General features: G+C 37.9%; 1 pseudogene; it reads left to right on the top strand.

Annotated features, from left to right (window-relative positions):
• Positions 1-833: 833 nt before the first annotated feature.
• LOC113283270 lies at positions 834-7,158 on the top strand (annotated as a pseudogene).
• Positions 7,159-12,796: the final 5,638 nt, after the last annotated feature.

Consider the following 12,796-nt stretch of genomic DNA (forward strand, 5'->3'; position numbering starts at 1 on the left):
TCTTCTGCACTCAAGAAGTTCGGTTCATCTAATTTGGGAAGTCTCGACTCAAGATTTGCAAATCAAGATTTAACTGAAGTACTTATTAGTGGGAGCTTCTAGTAAAAGGTACTTTACTGGACTATCTTGTTGTACTCTTTTTCCTTCGTCAAGCTTTTGTCCCATTAGATTTTCCTTGTCAACATTTTAATGAGGCAACATATGCATGTCCGACTATGTTCTAAATGTACAACTCACAATTGTATTCTTTTTTATTCGATCAGGTATCGTCGGGATTTCTTGACAAGGTTTTAACGAGGCAATTTGCTTAGACACAGTGGTTATCAGTGGTATTAGAGCAGGCTATTTGTGCCGAGTCATTTGACCGCACCTTTACTCCGTGTCACCCGATTTATTGTCCACTTGTTAGACCCAACGAAGCTACACGTAAGGGGGATGTTGAGATTATTATTATTAGTCCCACATTGTTTGGGTTATCTAAGATCCTGCGGTTTATAATCTTTAATGCCACTTCACCGGGGTTTATGATCTTTATTACCGTGATATCCTCATGTCTAACCCCTGTACATTGAGGCTTTGTTTAATGTTTGTCTATATACACATCTAGTGAAGATTTTATCTTCTTTCTCCCCTCTGCTTTGAGTCATCTTCTCATCTTTCTCTATTTCACTACAATACTATATTTTTTTCTTACTTCCTAGAACACCCCTTATCAAACTAGCAAAAGAAGGAACAACACTGGCTGTCCGAATCTCTACTATTGTTCTGAAGGAAGGAAAATATCTACAAGAGTGCAAGACTATAACAGTAACCACCTCCACGCTATTGGTATATTACAGAGCTCCACCACCACGCTACATTTCCTCATCGCGAGAGCAGAGAGGAGGAGAATTTCTGAACATCGATGAGTAAGAAGATACCACTATCTATGTTTTTCCCTGTTCAATTCCTCGTTTTCAGCCGATTCTTATGCTTGTTATCCAGATTTGGGGGTTTCTAATTCCGTCTTTTTAACTTGAAATGTTTCTCTTCTCTCATTTAAGACAGATAGATTATGCTACCAGATTTCGTAGGCGACATCCAAAAAGGCATCAAGTCCTTGGAGTTGGACTCAGCAGGTGGCAACCTCTACCACCTGATTACCTTTGGATTCTCTACTTTAGAATTGGAATTTTTTTCTAAATGATTTCATGTCTTCTTTTTGGTTTGATTGTAATTCTGATAACAATGAGGAAATCGCTGAAGAAGTGAAATCTGATGAAAACGAACTAAAAGAGGTGGAAATTAAGGGTGTTCATCCACCTCTTTCCTTACCAGAAGAAGAAGATATGAATCATTTATCTAGAAATAAAATGGATCGGAAACAGCAGCAGCAGGGGCAGCAGAGAAAAGCAATGCCAAGACTTGATCGAACAATTGCAAAAACATGTAATAATGAGTATGACGGGGAAAGAGGAAGTGATGCTTCTACATCATTTTCTTCTTCCTTACTGGAAGAAGAAGATTATTCTTCTATTCTAAAAACTCGTTCACTTGATATTTTTCCAAGTTGTTATGCCGATCGTACTAGTTTTGGAATTGGTGGTAGTGATGCTGGTGAAATTGATAGGATTTGTTCGAGTTTAGGGCTTTCTGGTCCTGAGGATTTTGCAATTTCTCCTAGCGATTGGAAGGAGAGTAGAGCTAATTCGTCATCTGATCTCAATTCTAATCATTTCTATCGTAATAATTCTCTTGTTAGTGATAGAAATAATAGTAGTAATAGTATTGATGCCAAATTGGAAATAAACAAGGTTGATGTGGTTGTGAATGATTCAGTCAGTAGTGAATTTCAAAGGGTTAGGGTTACCAATTATGCGATTTGTTCTTCTACTGTTATTACTCCTGGTTCTTTAAGTAGGGATGGGGCTGCAGCAGTAGTAGGTGGAGAAGGAGGAGGTGGAATTAAGGGTGTTCGGCCACCTCTTCTCGCTCCTCCTCCACCTTTTCTTCCACCTCCGCCGTCATCCATATCCCTCCCTGTTCTTGATAATTCAGGATCAACTTGGGATCTGATTAGTTCTTTTGCTCCGGATAACTACGATAGTAATATTACTATTGGCAAAAGAAAATTGTCTTCTGGAGTTGAACAGGGAGACTTGGAAATTGGAGTTCACGACATTATTTTACCTAATGGCAGGTTCGGATGAAACATTAGGTCGTGGACCAAAGGCGCTTTTCTAGGAAGCGGTTCTGGGGGAACAGTGTATGAAGGATTCAGTGAGTGAGTATTCTGCTATTAGCAACTTTTTTTTTTTTCCTTTCTTTTTTTTACTATCTCATACATAGTTGTCATTCTATAGTTTGCTCTGGCCTATAGGAATTTTGAATACGAAATGCATTCTTGCAAAAAGCTTATTTATAATACCATGGTAATTTCACAAGGGATAATGCACTTGTGTATGGACGTCGCAGCTTGCTAAGGAAGATAAAATGCATTTTGCTTGATTTTCTTTTAATCTCACTTTATACCTCCAAATTTTAAGCACTTTGTAGCTCTGAGAATACTTCAGTTCCCTCAAGTTGGTAGACTGTTACTTCTTTACTTATTTTTATTCTACCCTTGTTAAGGCCTTTGTAACGGTATTCAGTATGTGTGTACATTTATTGAAGCCTGGCATGAGATAATGTGTGACATATGTTACCAAGTAGATTTGCTGCATTGCCATTGGACACTGTTATCTATTTAGATGTCTGATGGAACATTGGGCTTCTGCTTCTTTTTAGTTTTTCTAATGGAAGAATTTAGGAGAAGTAGAGTGAAGAGGCAACTTTAGCATTTCTCTGTTAACCACTCTTGTGTAGGTGTTCCAAACGTGGTTTGCTGGGTGGTATTTTTGGCATTGTTCCATTGTGCACTTATTGTAACTGTCCAAAGTTGAGTCTATCAGGAGCTTGGTGGTTGTCCCAACAGGTCTGGGATTGGAATCCTTCTTGCGTCAGGGTTTAGTTCTCTATTTTTATTTCTTCGCCTAACTACCTGCAATCTGTAGGTAGCAAGCCTCTTTATTATATAGAGGTTCTGAGAATAAGTATTTATTCTACTAAATCAACCAGGCCAGTAAAGCTTAAGGTAACATAAAGCGAAAGAGAATGCAGTGAATCTGATTGTAAAGAAGAAACCGGAAGATACTATGTGAAAGTCCAGTACAAGTAAACTATAAGAAAAGGAAACTAGATTTCATTGAATAGGTAACTGTATAACTTAATAGACATCTCTTCACCTTGCATAAGTTCATGTGGGGTGCTGAGCATGCATTCTACATGTGCAGCTCAAGACTCATCTTTTGCCAATTCTAGAATATTATGCTTTCAACACCAGGTACATATGGCGCCTCTTAACATGCCACGCCAAGCTTACACAGGGACAATTGCAACATGCCTAAAAGTTGAAAGGTTCTTGAACGTCTATTTCTTAGGTATGACTTAAGTCATGAACCCACTTAACAGAGTCTGAAACACAGTTGTCTAAGTGCTACGCACACACAGATGGTGTCCGAATCATTTATACCTTTCTTACCATTATTAAACAGGCAATAATAATGATGCAGCAAGAGTCATTATCTAACTCTAACCCGGATTTATCTGAAACAATTTTCGTTCTGAAAAAAAAAAGGTTGTTCGACATATGATTCGGAAGGACTTTTTGCAGCTAGAGTCTCACCATTTTTTGTCTGCAGTGACGGATTCTTTTTTGCTGTAAACGAAATCTCTTTGCTCGACCAAGGAAAGCAAATCATTTATCAACTCGAGCAGGTTAGACGTATCGGTGATTTTTAATTATGTTAACATTTTGTATTAGTTTGTGCTGTCATGTTTCTCGCATCATACCATGGATGGAAAATTCGTTGCCTCCATTCAAGTTGTGCTTAAGATACTTAATTGATGATTTTATATGCATCCAACGCTTTCTTACTCTAGCTTCTGGCTTATTGCTTCAGGAGATTGCACTGCTAAGTCAGTTCAAGCATGAGAATATAGTTCAATATCTTGGAACAGACAAGGTAATGCTTCTTTTAATTGGCATGTGGTTTATTGATTAATCTTATTTTGTATATATTTGCTCAAAGTTTTTTTTTTTTTTTTTTTTGTATGCACTTACTAATTCATTTTACACAGAATATGATATACTAACGAATGATAGACTGAAGTATTAGGGAACTTAAAAAATCTATTCTAGTTTTGGCACCCCACAACTTAAAAGTAGAGTAACAAGTCTAGGCCACATTGGCAAGGTAGTGATAGCCAGTGTTCATATTATATTCAGTAGTAGGCGATCTAAAACCACAAAGATGCACATTTCCTTTTTACGTTAGCATTTATAGAAGTGGTACGACATTGCCTCACTTTCCGGGTGCACTGTGCAACTCATATTTTTCAAATAGAACTTAATAGTTTATTTGTTATCTGTTAGTCTTCGAAGTGTTGCAGCAAGCGGCCATTCTTGTCAATCGTACATATCTATTCATTTCCTTCACAGAGACTATATTCGTATATCAAATAGATTTTAAAACTATTGTTATAAATAATGGAGAACAAGGGTGCTACATATGCCCTGGTCCATTTCCGGAAATGGATAAAAAAGTGCAATTGTAAATTATTACTACTAATTTTTCAGGCTGAAGGTAAACTTTATATCTTCCTTGAGCTAGTTACAAAAGGTTCGCTTGCACAGTTGTACCAAAAGTATGAGTTACGAGATTCTCAAGTCTCTTCGTACACAAGGCAGATTCTCCATGGTTTGAAGTATCTCCATGATCAAGACGTGATTCACAGGTGATACATCTGAACTTTTTGGTGTAGTGCTTGGGCTACTGATTTGTAGTTGAACCTCAGGTGTACAATCTTATGTTGGTTTATTTCCAAGACCATATGTTTATGATTAATTTTAGTAAGCTGCAGCCTTTAGTGTCGACAGTTCGAAGATTTGTTTTAGACTCAAGAGTCTTAACATTCTCTTCTGAATCCTTAGTACAAAAGTATTGGCTGTTAGAAGTGGTTTCCTGAGAATCTTCTGCTTTTTTTTGGCATGAGCAGTTTGTATATTAACACTGCTATTGTAGTCAAAGTAGTATTTTGAACTGGTATTACAGGAGGTACCCATCAAAGCTAGGTAACTAGTGATTTTTAGACAAAATGAACCATGGTCATGAAAGCAGTTTGTAATACCATTTTGACGTATCCTGCCTTCTTTGTCATCTCCTAGGAATATTAAATGTGCCAATATACTGGTGGATGCAGATGGGTCGGTGAAGCTTGCTGATTTCGGATTGGCAAAGGTTCTTTTTCTCTCAGCATGTTAGATCCTTTATTTTTCTTTTTCCTGAAGCTTTTGAAACTGCTGCTGAAGTCTCACCTCACTTATCTTTATATGCCTTACAGATAACCAGGTTAAATGATGTGATATCTTCCAAAGGAACTGCTTTTTGGATGGCGCCTGAGGTTTGCATCATATCTTATACACTTATTTGATGTTTTACCTTGTAGCATTGAACTGTTTCATTCTTAATGAAAAACAATAGTGAAACTATCATACTGGGTGGAAGGCTTGGATTAAATATCCGCTCACTTCCAGTTTCGAGCATCAAATATTAGACGGTATAGTCAACATCATTTGCTTAATATGCAAAGTTCTCAGTACATCTGCAACAATGCAACTGAGGATGATTAGTTTTGAGCATTTAGAAGTAAGAACAATTTGAAAGTTTGGGATTGCGAGGGATTTTTTTCAGTAAACAAAGATTTTTTTAAAGAGAGTAGAAGTGAGACACCTTCACACAATGGCAATGAAAGCGTGCCCAAGTTTTCTAATTTTCATGTTTATTTATTCGCAGGTTGTTAATCGGAACGTAGTTGATGCTAATGACAGAAAAAATTTACTGCATGCTGCTAATAAAAAATAAACTGCCTTTTGATTGAATTATGAGACAGTGTTGTTTATTTCTTCGCAGGTTGTTAATCGGAAGAATACTGGCTATGGACCACCAGCTGATATCTGGAGCATTGGTTGCACAGTCTTGGAGATGTTAACTCACCAACTTCCCTACGCTCCCCTAGAATGGGTATGCAGCACTTTGACAAATTTAAGATTTCATTCTTGATGTCTTGCTCTTCTCTTGCAGTGGTTGTTTTGTGGATTAAAGTACCACATGTTCTAATGATGGTTACTTCCTACATAAACAAGTTTTTGAAATACCTGCTTTAAAATCGTTAGATTAACCATCAATTTCTTGGAACTGTGATTACATGAAAGGATGCTAGTTCAATACTGTGATAAACTATTTCGATGAAAGAGAACTAGTATGGTTTCCTTCTGTACAAGGAGCTAGGTTTGATATGTTAGTTAAAATTGATATTCTGTAAATATACTGAAGGGCCCATTCCAAGAATCGCTTGATACCATAACAATAGAGAGATTTCTATGATGGTTCTCACAAATTAGTAACACTGAAGAAAATAGGGATGAGGAGTGTTTATGTGCCTGCCTCCCTATAGCCTATTTGGATAATTTCCACCACTCATTTCTTTGTGATATCCGTCTGTCAGTAGTTAAATAATGTATCTGCCATTTCACATGTTTGCTGTATCCCACTTACAAAAATGAAGTTACACATCCATTTGATTTTGCGTATTTGATGTTTTAACAGCAGTTTACCTCTCTCTTCTATGTCTCTCTCACAACAGATGCAAGCAATCTATAGGATTGGGAAGGGTGAACCACCATCTGTTCCTAATAACCTTTCGGAAGATGCACGAAGCTTCATCCTCAAGTGCTTACAAGTTAAACCAGAAGATCGACCAACTGCTGCTATGCTTTTGGACCATCCATTTGTGCATAGGTCTCTTCCAGCTTCTTCCTTTTCTAACTCTCCTTTTTATAGTAGCTGGAGATGACCTAAGTCCACAACATCTCTCCATAATCTCAAATGGAGGGAGCATAATAGTATTCCACTTCACTTATGTATGTGCATCACATTTTGATACTAGTGTATGTATAGGAGCATGTATCCACACGGAGAAAATCAAAAGAGTTGTTCTAGGAGTGGATTACACCCCCATGTACAAATTTGAAATATCAGATTATTCTGATGCGTTTAATCTCATCAAATTGACGCGACATCAAAGTTTCAGTTTATAATTGCTCATGAACATTTTTTTTTGACCCGTGGCTGATTCCTAGCAACAATGTTGATGATTTACTTCCAAATTAGATCCTCCAAGTGACTTTCCAGAATAACTTCGGTTGAGCAGAATAACTTTTCAGAACTGCTGTTGGGCAGAATACCTCTTTGGTCAGTTTAGTTAAACCTCTTTGATCTAATTGTAGTTGAACATCTTGCTTGCCGCAGATAAATATATCAAATGGTAGCCACGTATGTTGTATTCATTCTGTATCTAGCAGCTCTAGCTACATAATTCTTTTATATAAATCTGGTACCCCTATTGGCAGCCATGAAAGTTTTTGTCAATTTTCATAAAAACAGATATATTTTCTCTTTCTCGTTATATTGAGAAGAGCAAAAATCATCTTATATTTATAGTGTTTTGGTTACAATCTTTTACAAGGAATAAAAGCTAATTACAGAAACCATTCCAAATACAGAGACTGTCCTAAACATAAAAGTTACTTGGTGTATGCACCAAGTAATGATCATGCATGTGAACTTCATGCATACGTTGGCTTCTAACACTCCCCCTCAAGTTGGAGCCGTATGAGATATATCGTATACGCCCAACTTGCTGACAATGCGTTGATGATGTTCTCCTCCTAATGCCTTTGTGAAGATGTCTGCTAATTGATCTTTGGATTTGACATAGGTTGGTAATATTAATCCTGACACAATTCTTTCACGAACAAAGTGACAATCTATTTCAATGTGTTTTGTTCGTTCGTGAAAAATTGGATTATTTGCAATATGAATTGCAGCTTGGTTATCACAGTGTATTTTCACTGGTCTAGGAATTTTAATTTTAAATTCTTGCATGAGATAAGTGAGCCATTGAACTTCACTTGCAAGATTAGCTAAAGCTCGATATTCAGCTTCTGCAGATGATCGAGCCACAGTAAGTTGTTTTTTACTTTTCCAAGATATAGGATTATTACCCATCATGGTAACATATCCTGTGGTAGATCGACGAGTTGTTGGACAACCTGCCCAATCTGAATCCGTATAACCTGATAAGATTAAATCACTATTTGATGACAAGAGAATTCCTTTACCAATGGAACCTTTTAAATATCGCAGTATACGATTGGCAGCATCCATGTGTGTATTTGTAGGTTTTTGCATAAATTGACTGAGATAATTTACTGCATATACTATGTCAGGCCTAGTGACTGTTAAATAAAGAAGTCGTCCAATCAAACGACGATAAGATGAAGGATCATCTAGGAGTTTTCCATCTGTAGGTGTTAGTTTGATATTTTGCTCCATAGGAAATGATGATGGGCGTGATCCTGGTAGCCCTGCATCTTGGAGAATATCCAGAGTATATTTTCTTTGACATAAGAAAATGCCTTTCGGCGATCGAGAAACTTCAATTCCTAAGAAGTACTGTAACTTGCCTAAGTCTTTGATTGAGAATTTCTTTTCAAGAACTTTTTTGAAGTGTTGAATCAGTATGGGATCATTTCCTGTTATAATAATATCATCTACATATACTAAAATATATATAGAGCTAGTATTTTTATGATAATAAAATAGAGAATAATCTGCTACAGATTGTTTAAAACCTTCTGCAATGAGAGTGGTTGAAAATTTTGCAAACCACTGACGAGAAGCTTGTTTAAGGCCATAAATAGATTTTTTTAAACGACAAACTAGATTCTCCCCCTGTCGTTGAAAACCGGGAGGTAATTCCATAAAAATTTCTTCATTTAAATCACCTTGAAGGAAGGCATTATTGACGTCAAGTTGGTGAAGAGACCATCCTTTGATGGAGGCTATGGATAATAACATACGAACAGTGACAAGTTTTGCAACTGGTGCAAAAGTGTCATGGTAATCGACTCCTTCAAGTTGAGTATAACCTTTGGCAACCAGACGAGCTTTATAACGCTCAATTGTTCCATCGGATTTATATTTGATACGATACACCCATTTACTCCAATAACAGATCTATTATGGGGACGAGGAACTTCAGACCATGTGTCGTTCTCTTTCAAGGCAGTAACTTCTGTAACCATGGACTTTTTCCATATTGGGGATTGCATGGCTTCTTGAAAGGTGCGAGGTTCATTTTGAGTGATAATAGTTGAGAGGAAATGCTTATGAGCATTAGAAAATTGCTCAAATTTCAAATAATGAGACAAAGGATATAAAGGCTCGGTAGATGATGGAGTAAAAGCCGTATTACAGGCATAGTCTTTTAAGTAAGAGGGAGGACAACGTACCCGTTGGTGTCTTTCAAGTAGTACAGGAGTTGGCTCCGGCATCGCAGACGAAGGAGGTGGAAAACGAGCAGCATCAGGTGTAGTAACGTCAGCAGTGGCATCCACAGCAACGTCTACAGCAACGTCGTCTGCAGTAACATCTACTGCAGCATCCACAGCAGCGTCTACAGCCGTATCAGGAGCTTCGTGGACAAAAACATCAGCAGTAGCGTCGACAGCGTCATTGGCAGAAGCATCAGCAGTATCATCAACAGGAGCGTGTAGATTGCTGCCCAGTGAAATCTTGGAGTCGAAAACAGCAGGAGGTGTTTTGATGGTGGGTTGGTTTATTATCACAACTGGATCATGTTGGATCATGTCATCTTTAGGATCGGAACTTGAATCGACCAAAGTAGAGAATGGAAAAATAAATTCATGAAAGACAACGTCCCTAGAAACATAAATTGTTTTGGCGTCGATATCGTATATGCGGTATCCTTTTTGACCGTAGGGATAACCAATAAAAATTCCAGGGCGTGCTCTAGCATCAAATTTATGTTTGATCTTAGTGTTTTTGGCGTAACATAAACAACCAAAAACACGAAGTGAGGTATAGTTTGGAGGACATCCAAATAAAATTTCATGAGGTGATTTGTAACCAAGAATTGGAGTTGGGAGTTTATTTATTAAAAAGGTGGCAGTGAGCACACATTCACCCCAAAATTTCAGAGGTAGATGGGAATGAAATCTTAGAGAGCGAGCAACCTCAAGAAGATGACGATGCTTGCGTTCGACCACTCCATTTTGTTGGGGTGTGGCAACACAACTTCGTTGGTGCACTATGCCAAGTTGGAAGAACAACTCTTACATGGATTTTGAGAGAAATTCAGTTCCATTATCAGAACGTATTTTTTGAATTTGAGGTAAGAAAACATCTCCCGATCCATAGGAGAGGGTATGAATAGAATGATTATATTGAGTACGAACATAAGAGATGAAATATTGTAAGTATTTAAAAGTTTCAGATTTAACCTTCATTAAAAATATCCAAGTGCAACGGGAAAAATCGTCAACAATAGACAAAAAATAACGATCCCCAGTGATGCTTGGTTCGCTAAAGGGTCCCCAAATATCACAGTGGATTAATTCAAAAATCCTAGAATTAGAACTACAACGAGAAGGAAACTTTAAACGAGATTGTTTTGCCTGTGGACAAATCCCACAGATGCCTTTGTCTGAACTAATAAAGGGAAATTTCTTCGATAAGTAATCTAATCTAGGGGAGGACGGATGTCCTAATCTCCAATGCCAAAGATGAAAATTTTGCGGAAGCGAAACAGAAAAAGCAGTAACAGCACGAAGATAATTAGACCATTGTAGTAATCACCCTGACCAATCAGCTTCTTCGTTTGTAGGTCCTGAAAGTAGCAGTGATTAGATTCAAACTTTACAGAATAGCGCTTAGAGCGAACCAATTGTCCTACGGATAATAAATTGAATTTGCAAGTAGGTACATGAAGCACGTTAGTAAATTTTAAGGTGGGAGAAAAGTGAACCGTTCCCACATGAAGTGCGGATAGAGAACTTCCATTGGGAAGTTGAACAGAGATGGGTGAAGGTGTTTTAATGTAAGATGAGAAAAGCTTCAAGGAACAACAAATATGATTAGATGCTCCTGTATCTATAATCCAAAGAGAATGTTTTGTAAAAAAAGACATACCTGCAAGATTTGCAATTGTTATCGTAGTACCAGTTTGGAGCAATGCTAAAAGTTGATTGTATTGATCATGGGTCAACTGTGGAGCAGCAGCCATGTAGCTACTTGGAGCGACAGAGTTTCCCGTGTAGCCTGTGCTGGAATTTCCCGTGTATCCCGTGCTTGTGTCATCTCTTGGTTTCTTCGGGTAACCAACCAGTTGATAACAACGGTCCTTTGTGTGGCCAATCTTTCGGCAATGATCACAAGATGGTCGCGACTTCTTGCTGCTCGATCCATTGGTGTTGCTCCAAGGGGAAGGCCGAGGTGCAAATCTGGTAGACAAGGCTGCGCTGTCAATCTGGGGTGTAGCAGCAACGTTGATAAATTGTTGTTGTTCTTCCTGACGAACAAGGGAGTAAATCTTCGCAAGCGTCGGAAAAGGAGACATAAGAAGGATGTTGCTTCTTACGGCCGAAAATATGTCATGAAGTCCCTGTAAGAACTCCATTGCTTTGTCTCTGTTGAGCTGTTCAAGCACTTGCTTTCCATTACCGCAGGTGCAAGGTTCAACCGGTGTAAGAGCGCCTACCTCATCCCACAGACTTTTAAGCTTGGTGTAATAAGAAGATATACTAGAATCTTCTTGTTTGAGAGTGGATATATGACGTTTTAAATCAAAGATTCGAGGCATATTTGTTTCAGAAAATCGATCCTCAAGATCAATCCAAATATCCCTAGCGTTTTTTATCCAACTGATGCTTCGTTTTATCTCAGCTTCACAGGAATTGGCAATCCAAATACAAACCAGATTGTTTGCACGAATCCAAGCTGGAAGTTTGTCATCAGAAGCTAACGGTTTCGCTATTGTACCATCAACAAAGCCGTATTTGTTCTTGGCTCTTAAAGCCCGAGCAATACCCCTTGACCATGTGGGATAATTATCACCTGTTAACACAGGGGAATAAAGCACAGTCGACGGATTGTCCGACGCTGGTACATCATAAGGGTCTAAGCTTGAGCTAGAGTCATCAAACTTAGGTCCACGTACATTAGATGGAGATGGTGGTGGTGATGCAACCATAGTGAGAGGGAAAGAGAATCAAGAAGGAAGGAGAAGAGAAAAAAAAATTGTTTTTGAAGAAACATACCTGCTCAAGATACCATGTCATTTTTCATGAAAACAGATATATTTTCTCTTTCTCGTTATATTGAGAAGAGCAAAAATCATCTTATATTTATAGTGTTTTGGTTACAACCTTTTACAAGGAATAAAAGCTAATTACAGAAACCATTCCAAATACAGAGACTGTCCTAAACATAGAAGTTACTTGGTGTATGCACCAAGTAATGATCATGCATGTGAACTTCATGCATACGTTGGCTTCTAACAGTTTTAGACATGAAATAACTTTCTCGATGTGGCCCATGCTGTGTCTAGCTGCATAATTGACTTTTCGATCTACAAAAGAGATACCACGTCTCCAGCTAATAGAGATATCAAATCCTCCACAAAACACTTACTTTAAACTTCTGCGTTTTGTTGACTCTTAACTGCTTCATTCTTTGGTGATGATTCAAAAATTGTAGGAAGGGAGCATGATAAGTCAGAGATAGTAAAGCTACTAACCTCATCTTCTATAAATTCCAATCAACAAGAAAAAGTGTCTGTCATATCTATAGTGGGT

This window comes from Papaver somniferum, chromosome 5, assembly GCF_003573695.1.
Source record: "Papaver somniferum cultivar HN1 chromosome 5, ASM357369v1, whole genome shotgun sequence".
NCBI classification, from domain to species: domain Eukaryota; kingdom Viridiplantae; phylum Streptophyta; class Magnoliopsida; order Ranunculales; family Papaveraceae; genus Papaver; species Papaver somniferum.